Source organism: Penaeus japonicus, unplaced genomic scaffold, assembly GCF_977035675.1.
Source record: "Penaeus japonicus unplaced genomic scaffold, GWHDUDI00000001_assembly GWHDUDI00000262, whole genome shotgun sequence".
Classification (NCBI taxonomy): domain Eukaryota; kingdom Metazoa; phylum Arthropoda; class Malacostraca; order Decapoda; family Penaeidae; genus Penaeus; species Penaeus japonicus.
In genome coordinates, this window is record NW_028234664.1 from 2,501 (window position 1) to 12,500 (window position 10,000).

The 10,000-nt window shown below is 64.1% G+C and overlaps 3 pseudogenes; all 3 read right to left on the bottom strand.

Moving 5' to 3' along the window:
* Positions 1 to 604: 604 nt before the first annotated feature.
* On the bottom strand, positions 605 to 1,580 carry LOC147466515 (large subunit ribosomal RNA; annotated as a pseudogene; the record flags this gene model as incomplete).
* A 2,413-nt stretch (positions 1,581 to 3,993) lies between these two features.
* On the bottom strand, positions 3,994 to 4,161 carry LOC147466516 (5.8S ribosomal RNA; annotated as a pseudogene).
* An 865-nt stretch (positions 4,162 to 5,026) lies between these two features.
* On the bottom strand, positions 5,027 to 6,159 carry LOC147466517 (small subunit ribosomal RNA; annotated as a pseudogene).
* Between the last annotated feature and the right edge of the window lie 3,841 nt (positions 6,160 to 10,000).

The window sequence follows — 10,000 nt, forward strand, 5'->3', positions numbered from 1 at the left end:
CAAAGGGGGGGAGTCGTGGCTGGCTCGCTCGCTCGCTCGAGTGGGTGGGAGGGATGCCCGCCCTTCAATCGGGAAGGAGGAGGAGGAACAAGAGCTCGCCAAGACGCCGCCGGCGGGACGTGGTGCCGCCCCGCCCACAGGCGTCAGAGTCAGCGGCAGCGTAGGCTGCATTACTGCATCCGCCATGACAGGGGAGGAAGACAGGAGCGGAACCACGGCCGCCAAAGGCCGTGGCGCCGTACCCCGCCGCTTTCAGACTAAGACTCGGGAGCTCGACCGGCGCCGACAAACCGAGAGCTCGCCAGACCAAACAGACAAACAGCCGGTCATCAGCGACAAAAGCAGCAGCAGCAACAACCACCGCCGCCGCCGCCGCCGACTCCTCTCGACTCTTGCCGCTGGCTCGCTCCACCGGCTCGTGCCGACTCTACCCCCACGCAAAAAAACAGGAGGAGGCATCGGCATACGCGCTCCACACACACTGCTTTCTTGTGGCTATCCTCGGACTAAGGGCCGACTTAACCACGACCAAGCGATGTTGGCGGGGAACCCTCCTCCGCTTCGGTCAACGAGGGTCCGGCTTGCTCGAGCATTTGCTACTACCACCAAGATCCGCACCGGTGGCGGCTCCAGACCGGCTCACGCCGTATCCTTCTACGCTCACCACCGCGCCCTCCTACTCGCCGGGGCCTCGAGACCTCCTCGTCGCAGCCAATAGTGCGCCCGGCGGTAGAGTATCGGGAGGATGCTTGAGCGCCATGCCATTTTCGGGGTTACTTGCTTCGGCAGGTGAGTTGTTACACACTCCTTAGCGGATTCCAACTTCCATGGCCACCGTCCTGCTGTCTATAGCAAGCAACTCCCTTCCATGGGATCGGAATTAGCATCCATTTAGGCCCCTTAACTCCACGTTTGGTTCATCTCACAGCGCCAGTTCTGCTTACCAAAATTGGCCCACTAGGCACTCCGATTCTCGTCCGGGGCTTCAGCGAAGCAAGCACGCACCCTCACCCATTTAAAGTTTGAGAATGGCCTGAGGACATTTCGTCCCCAACACCCCTAGTCATTCGCTTTACCGGATGGAACTCGTTCGACATGAGCGCCAGCTATCCTGAGGGAAACTTCGGAGGGAACCAGCTACTAGATAGTTCGATTGGTCTTTCGCCCCTATACTCAGCTCTGGCGATCGATTTGCACATCAGAAACGCTTCGGACCTCCACCAGGGTTTCCCCTGGCTTCATCCTGGCCAAGCATAGTTCACTATCTTTCGGGTCCCAACATTTATGCTCTGGGCACCCGCCGACACATCCGGACGCCGGAAACCCGCCCGGGGAGGGCGGCGGCGCCCGTTCGTCATGGCGAGTCCCGGGCCTGCGCCCCCCGAAGGCCCCCGCCCGAAAGAAGGGACCCCGGCGTGCGGGAGCGGAAGCGGGACTCCGCGCCGTCCCGGGGAGGAAAGTCAGTCACTCCGTCCGGGTGCGCGCGGCCGCCCGCTCGCCGAGGGATCGGCCCAATCACTTTCATTGCGCCCGTGGATTTAGTGCGCCCACTGACTCGCATACATGTTGGACTCCTTGGTCCGTGTTTCAAGACGGGTCGGGTGGAGGATCGACTCTTTGCACGCCGCGAAGGCAAAAAAAACGGGCGCGGCGTTTATAGCCGGCCCAGCGCCCCGGAGAAGTGACTGTCGGGGGAGCAAGACGAGGACGCCGGGGGATCCCCGGACGAGCGCGCTGGAACGCCGCGGCGACAGAGGGGCGAGAAACCCCATCTCCCGATACGCAGCACGCGCCGCCGATCCTGCCAGAACCCGGGCCTTAGACGCCCCAAACTCCAACGCGTCGCGGCGACCTACTGCGGGGGGAAGATCGCCCGCCGGCGCCGGGCAGGCGGCGGGCCGCGCCCCCTGCCTCCCCCGACCCCGAAGGATCGAGAGAAAGGGAGGTCGCGAGCCGCAGCCGCCAACTAAACCCGCTGCCGTCTCCCGGACAAACCGTCGAACTGAATCCCCCCAGTTCGATCTTCGAATCTCCGCCCGTTTAGCCTCTTAACGGTTTTACGTTCTCTTGAACTCTCTCTACAGGGTTCTGTTTCAACTTTCCCTCACGGTACTTGTTCGCTATCGGTCTCGTGGTCGTATTTAGCCTTAGATGGAGTTTACCACCTGCTTTAGGTTGCGGTTTCAGGCAACCCGACTCTAAGGAGAGGCCCGTCCCGCACTCCCGAAACCCCCCTCCCCGCGAACGAGGAGGGGTACGACTTCCGCCACACGGGCCTGACACCCTCCCTGGGTATTGGAGTCTTTCATGAACAACTTAGGCGGCGCGGGAGCGCGTGCAGGACCTCTCCCCAACGCAGCACCCCTCAAGCCCCCTGTTAAGGGACGCGAGGCTTTGCGCTGGGCTCTTCCCGTTTCGGTCGCACTTACTCAGGGAATCCCGGTTGGTTTCTTTTCCTCCGCTCATTAATATGCTTAAATTGGGCGGGTCATCTCCCTCCACTCGAGGTCATCAGCTTATTATTAAGAAGCATTCACAGAGCTTTAGCGAGCCCCCAAAACGCGACAAGACCAGCGCAGTCCTTCCATGGTGGGGGGGGCGGCTGCTGCTCCGTCGGCTGTAGCACGCCCCGGGCTCACGCAACGGCGGCGTGGCCGGCGACTAGCTCGCATGCGAGGGACTCGTTCGCTCGCTCTCCCCCCTTCTTTCTCGCCGGCCGAAAATCGGCCGCCCAAGGCACAAAAGAAGAGGGTCCAAGATGGCTCATTCGCTTTTTCCTCGCTCGCTCTCTCACCCAGACATTGGGAAGCCAAAAACTCCTCCTGCCGCCGCTCACTGTCATCATCATCAATCATCAATCATCATCACCAAGCTCGCTCTCTCTTGCGTCAGCTCCCTCTGGTGCGAAGGGTAGGGGAGGACGGTCAAGTGAACACCTGGGCGTATAGGGGCGCGCCTCGCGGCCTCGCCCCACCCCCAGGACCCGCACCTTCTTATGCAGCGCCTCGACCCAACCCAATCGCCCGCGCGCGCGCGCCGTAGCACGCTCAAAACCGAGACCGACGAACACCCTAGGCCTTCCAAGCGGGTTTGTCATCTTGGTCAAGGAAGGGGGGACGGGACGTAACGGGAGAGAGACACGGCCGTCTCTTCCCGCCGCCCTTTTGAGATTAGCCGGCTAGTCGTCCACTACCGACGAGGAGAGCCGTAGCTTTTTTGGTGTTTTTTTTTTTTTTTTTTTTTTTTTGGCGACAGGTTACCTCCGCCAAGCCGGGGAGGTGGGGGGTTAAGGACGGTCATGGGAACACCTGGACGTATGGGGGCGCGCCATGCGGCCTCGCCCCAACCCCAGGCCCACACCTTCTTATGCAGCGCCTTAACCCCGCCAACAGAGACTTTTGGCGCGGAGCGGCTCCTCAACCCAAAGGAATAACCGGCCCAAGCCGGCTAAAGCCTTTTCTTTACATCTCTCTCATCAGACACTGGTCTGGCCTGGCCAGCCCTGCCTGCTCGCCTGCCTGCCTGCTTCCAAAGCGCTCCAGCACACGCACCCTCCGAGCCCTTGAGAGAGCCTCCTCCCTCTTTTCCTTGCCGTCACAGGGGGCGGCAGACGGAGAGAGAGAGAGAGAGACCCCTCGCGGAGGGGGGGAAGGAGGAGCGGCAAACAGAGAAGGCGGGGATGTGGAGAACAACCTCCCACACCTTCCTCCCGAGCGCCTTCCTTCAGAAGTCCAGCGAACTCCTCAGGGCGCCTAGCGGTGCAAAGGCAAAGGGGGACGAGCCCCCGGCCTCGCACCCACGGCAAGGTCAACAGCTCGCCCCATGGTGCTTAGCAGGCCTCCACACCTCGCCAGCTTTCTGGGGCGGCACGGAGGCCCACGCACGGCGATCTTTCGCCTCACTCTCAACAGAAACACTGTGTCGGCCTACCGGAGAACGGGCGGCGGGGGGGCCGCCGCAGCCGTCCATACTGTCTCCCGGTAGGCAACGTCACGACACTCGAGGGAGGGTGGCGGCCGTCCTTCGAAGAAGGCACAGGGCCGCCGCAATGTGCGTTCGACACGTCGATGGAATCACGGGACAATTGCGATAGCCATCAGACTACGCTTTTTGCCGCGGTCTTCCTCGACCCACGAGCCAAGTGATCCCCCGTTAAGAGTCTTGGAGAGGGTTTTTTCGAGTTCGCACGCGACTCGCTCGCCTCCCACTCGACCGGGGGGCCGAGGGGAAGTAAACAATTCGTTTGACAAAAACAAAAGCAAAGCACAGACCGCGACACGGCCGTCGTCGCGCACCACTGGCCACGAAAAGTCCCGGTAACCAAGGCGGGGGCGGGAAATAGACTAACTTTGGGGTTCGGTGCCTCCACCTTCGCCCCACCCGCCTCCTTTCCCTCCTACAGCGAGAGAGAGACAGAGGGGTACCAGAGCCTATCACAGAAGGAGGAGGAGAGTCGGGAGCCGACCCGAGAGCCCCCCGTAATGGCGTCGAAAGAAGAAGGGGTCATTGCAGTACATCCACCGCTGCACTATTACCTTCGACAGGGCCCTTCCAAGCCGGGAGGGGGTCTTCAGGGGGGCGGGGGGAGGGGGGGAGAACTGCCAGTGCACACGCGCGCAGCAGACCACCGCCGCCACCACCACCACCACCGTCGGAGCCCCTCTCGACGGACCGCGATTTGGAGAGGGGGCAAGCCAGCCAAAAAAAGCTAGCGAGCACTCTCACCTTTCCGTCGACCCGACTCGTCGCCGCCCTGGAAGGCGCGCGAGGACGAGACCCGTCGACTATTTAGCAGGCTAGAGTCTCGTTCGTTATCGGAATTAACCAGACAGATCACTCCACCAACTAAGAACGGCCATGCACCACCACCCACCGAATCGAGAAAGAGCCTTCATTCTGTCAATCCTTCCGGTGTCCGGGCCTGGTGAGTTTCCCCGTGTTGAGTCAAATTGAGCCGCAGGCTCCACTCCTGGTGGTGCCCTTCCGTCAATTCCTTTAAGTTTCAGCTTTGCAACCATACTTCCCCCGGAACTCAAAGACTTTGGTTTCCCGGAAGCTCCCCGCCGGGTCATGGGAATAACTGCGGCGGATTGCTAGTCAGCATCGTTTAAGGTTAGAACTAGGGCGGTATCTGATCGCCTTCAAACCTCTAACTTTCGTTCTTGATCAATGAAAACATCCTTGGCAGATGCTTTCGCATTAGGTCGTCATGCGACGGTCTAAGAATTTCACCTCTAGCGTCGCAGTACGAATGCCCCCGTCTGCTTCTCTTAATCATTACCTCGGGTTCCGAAAAACCGACAAAATAGAACCGAGGTCCTCTTCCATCATTCCATGCACGACCATTCGGGCTGTAAGCAATCGTCAGCCTGCTCTGAGCACTCTAATTTTAAGTAAACGTGCCGGCCACAAGGGGACACCCGGTTAAGGGCATACAAACCCCCTGCAAGCCGGCGGGGACACAGCTCGGAACCCGGCAGTGACCGCCGCTAAGGCGGACCGCCGGTCCGGAGCAGAGTTCCAACTACGAGCGTTTCAACCGCAACAACTTTAATATACGCTAGTGGAGCTGGAATTACCGCGGCGGCTGGCACCAGACTTGCCCTCCACTTGATCCTCGTACAAGGATTTAAAGTGTACTCATTCCAATTGCGAAGCCCCGTTCGGGGCTCGCAACAGTATTTTTCGTCACTACCTCCCCGTGCCGGGAGTGGGTAATTTGCGCGCCTGCTGCCTTCCTTAGATGTGGTAGCCGTCTCTCAGGCTCCCTCTCCGGAATCGAACCCTGATTCCCCGTTACCCGTGATAGCCATTGTAGGCGTTTAACCTACAATCGAGAGCTGATAAGGCAGACGCCTGCAGGACGCGGCGGCAAAAGTTATTCTGTTTCACCAAAACCCCGGGCGCGCGGCCCTCGCGAGCCGCGCGCACGGGGTTTTGGTCTAATAAAAGCGCTCCTCCCTCGCGGTCGGAGACTCCAAAGGCATGTATTAGCTCTAGAATTACCACAGTTATCCAAGTAATGCGGTTCAGCAGAGATCCAATGAGTTGTATCTGATTTAATGAGCCGTCTGCGGTTTCGCCTTAAGTCGGCCTGTACTTACACATGCATGGCTTAATCTTTGAGACAAGCATATGACTACTGGCAGGATCAACCAGGTAGCACATGGCAATAATAGCACACCAGTCGTCAACGACCCGCCGCCGCCGCCGCGTCCCGCGCCACAGCGGAGGCCGGCGACGGAAGACGGGGGCCGTCTTCCGATGGAGGCAAGCTCTACTGCTTCCCGCCTTGGTTCTTTTCTTCGCTCGCGCCTCCGCCACCGCCACCCACCACCTCTTCCTCTCCTTTTTCGGGGGGGGAGGCTGGCGGCGGCAGCAGCAGCAGCAGCAGAGAGAGAGAGTTGGAGAGTTTTCGAGGGCGTTCAAAATAGGGGCTATCGGCGCCGCTACGAGGGGAAAAGGGGGAACTCGTCGGGCCAGAATAAAACCTCCAAGTAAAAACCCAGCCAAAAAAGCACGCACCCTCCCTCCAAAAAGATGGCCAATTCCAAGCCACTCACTGGCCCGTTCCTCCAGCGCCCGAGTCGTCCTCCATCCTCCTACCGTGGCCGACCCCCAAAAGGGGCAGAGGACCCGCGTAGGAGACACCAGAGGAGAGGCGGGAAGAACAGAAGGAGGAGAGGGAGGGGCAGCGCCCAAGGCGTGGGCCGAGCCCGACAGCAAGGGGGGGGAAAGGCACCCGAGCGTCGAGCAAGAACCAAAAGGTAAAAACATGTCAATCACATGGGCGGATCAAAGTCGGTGATTGCCGAAAGAGCTTCCTCTCGTCGCAGGTTACGCACACCCGGGATCTAACTCGGCGTTATCGGCCGCGGATCGCGCGAGGGTGAGGCCGCGAAGGGCACTCGGGAAACAATTCCGAACGGAAACAGAGAAGGGTTGGGCAGCCGCATATATGAAGGGCAGGGCCCGGCCGGCCGTCGGCGGCGCGAGGACTGGTTACCTCGGCGGCCTCGGGCCAACCAGAAGGGCGCGAGCCCACGGCTATTGCTGTGAGAGGTGGGCCAGACGGGGTTTAACGCCCGCCGCTCCCGGGGAAGAGAGAGGGGGGGAGGGTTTGGCCGGCCCGCCGACGAGCAGAAGAGACGCGGCGCACCGAGCGAGGGGGAGAGGGGCCGCAATCGCTCGGCGAAAATCGCTGCGTCCTGTGCGCTCAGGGGGAGGGCGCAGGCCTGGAAAGGCAGGGGGGATTAAGGACAGAGCCGGCTCGGCGGGGCACAACCGAGGCCAGGCATCCGCCCACGCTGCGGACGGCTCCCCCCTGCCATTATCCGGACGGCTGGTTAGGGCCCGAGACCACAACAACACCGCAAAATCCGCAACACCCACGCCACCGGGGCGGCTCCAAAGGGGAGGAGGCCCGCCTGGACCCAAATGCGCACGCCAAGGCAGGGGCGCCCAGGCGCCACGGCAACCCCAAAGGTCGGCCGGCTGGGGCGGAGAGAGCAACGCCTTCTGCGCTCGGGCGGCCCGAGGGAGAGCCGCCGCCCGCCACACCATGCCACAGCATGCCACCGCCGGACCGGCGGCCCGAGAGGAGGAAAAACACAAGCCAATCCACCAACGAAGGAGGCTCTCGCCCGCCCACCACCCCATGCCATGCCATGCCACCGCCGGACCGGCGGCCCGAGAGGAGGAAAAACAAGAGCCAATCCACCAACGAAGGAGGCCCCCGCCACAGCAAGCCACAGCCGGACCGGCGGCCCGAGAGGAGAAAAAAACACGAGCCAATGCACCAAACGAAGGAGGCTCTCGCCCGCCCGCCCGCCCGCCACCCCATGCCATGCCATGCCATGCCACAGCCGGACCGGCGGCCCGGGAGGAGGAAAGTAACACAAGCCAAGGAGTTTTTTTAATGATACGGCGACCACCGAGAAGGCGACAGGCGCACCGCCGCCCCGGCTCGGAGGCGGCCCCCACCCGCGACCGCCCGGCCACGGACCGAGGCCAGGCCGCCCGCAAGCCTCAGGGGGCCCGAGCCGAAGTGGCGGCTCGGGAGGAGGCAAAACTCACGGCCCCCGCCCCCAGGAGCGGCCAGGCGGGAGCCTCCCCATACATATATCCGGACGGCTGGTTAGGGCCCGGGACCGCACCAACCCCGCCCAAGCCGAACCCCCGCACCCGCGCGGGAGGCTCGCGCCCAAGGCCCGCCCACCTGGACAGGAATGACCGGCCGCACTCCGCGCCAAGGCGCCCTCCCCGCGACCCGCGCCGAGGGCTCGCGCCCAAGGCCCGCGCCACCTGGAATGGGGGAATGCACTGGATGCCACAGCCGGACCGGCGGCCCGAGAGGAGGGAAAACACAAGCCAATGCACCAAACGAAGGAGGCTCTCGCCCGCCCGCCCGCGACCCCATGCCATGCCATGCCGTGCCACAGCCGGACCGGCGGCCCGGGAGGAGGAGGAAAATAACACAAGCCAAGGAGTCCACCAAGGAAGGAGGCGCCCCCCGAGAAGGCGACAGGCGCACCGCCGCCCCCGGCTCGGAGGCGCCCGCCACCCGCGCCCGCCCGGCCACGGGCCCAGGCCAGGCCGCCCGCAAGCCTCAGGAGGCCCGAGCCGAAGTGGCGGCTCGGGAGGAGGCAAAACTCACGGCCCCCGCCCCCAGGAGCGGCCAGGCGGGAGCCTCCCCATACATATATCCGGACGGCTGGTTAGGGCCCGGGACCGCACCAACCCCGCCCAAGCCGAACCCCCGCACCCGCGCGGGAGGCTCGCGCCCAAGGCCCGCCCACCTGGACAGGAATGACCGGCCGCACTCCGCGCCAAGGCGCCCTCCCCGCGACCCGCGCCGAGGGCTCGCGCCCAAGGCCCGCGCCACCTGGAATGGGGGAATGCACTGGATGCCACAGCCGGACCGGCGGCCCGAGAGGAGGGAAAACACAAGCCAATGCACCAAACGAAGGAGGCTCTCGCCCGCCCGCCCGCGACCCCATGCCATGCCATGCCGTGCCACAGCCGGACCGGCGGCCCGGGAGGAGGAGGAAAATAACACAAGCCAAGGAGTCCACCAAGGAAGGAGGCGCCCCCCGAGAAGGCGACAGGCGCACCGCCGCCCCCGGCTCGGAGGCGCCCGCCACCCGCGCCCGCCCGGCCACGGGCCCACGCCAGGCCGCCCGCAAGCCTCAGGAGGCCCGAGCCGAAGTGGCGGCTCGGGAGGAGGCAAAACTCACGGCCACCGCCCCCAGGAGCGGCCAGGCGGGAGCCTCCCCATACATATATCCGGACGGCTGGTTAGGGCCCGGGAGGTCAGCAACGCCGCCCAAGCCGAACCCCCGCACCCGCGCGGGAGGCTCGCGCCCAGGCCCGCCCACCTGGACAGGATGCCGCCGCACTCCGCGTCAAGGCGCCCTCCCCGCGACCTGCGCCGAGGGCTCGCGCCCAAGGCCGGCGCCGCCTGCAATGGGGAATGCACCGGGCGGAGGCCCGAGAGGAGGAGGAACAAACCAATCCCCCAAAGGAGGGAGGCGCCCCCCTCGAGAAGGCGGCAGGCGCCTTCGCGCCGCCACAGGATGCCCGAGCCGAAGCGGAGGCTCGAGAGGAGGAGGAACAAACCAGTCTCCCGAGGAGGGAGGGGCCCGCCGAGGACTCGGCAGGCGGCTCGGCGCCGCCACAGGAGGCCCGAGCCGAAGCGGGGGCTCGAGAGGAGTAGGAAGAGGAAGAGGATCAAACCAATCCCCCTAGGAAGGAGGCGCCCCCCGAGAAGGCGACAGGCACACCGCCGCCCCGGCTCGGAGGCGCCCGCCACCCGCGCCCGCCCAGCCACGGGCCCAGGCCAGGCCGCCCGCAAGCCTCAGGTGGCCCGAGCCGGAGTGGCGGCTCGACAGGAGGCAAACCACCCGATCCCTGCAGGAGGGAGGCGCCCGCCACCCGCGCCCGCCGCGCGCCCGCCGCGCGCCCCGGGCCGAGGCCAGCCAGGACGCCCGCAAGTTTCAGG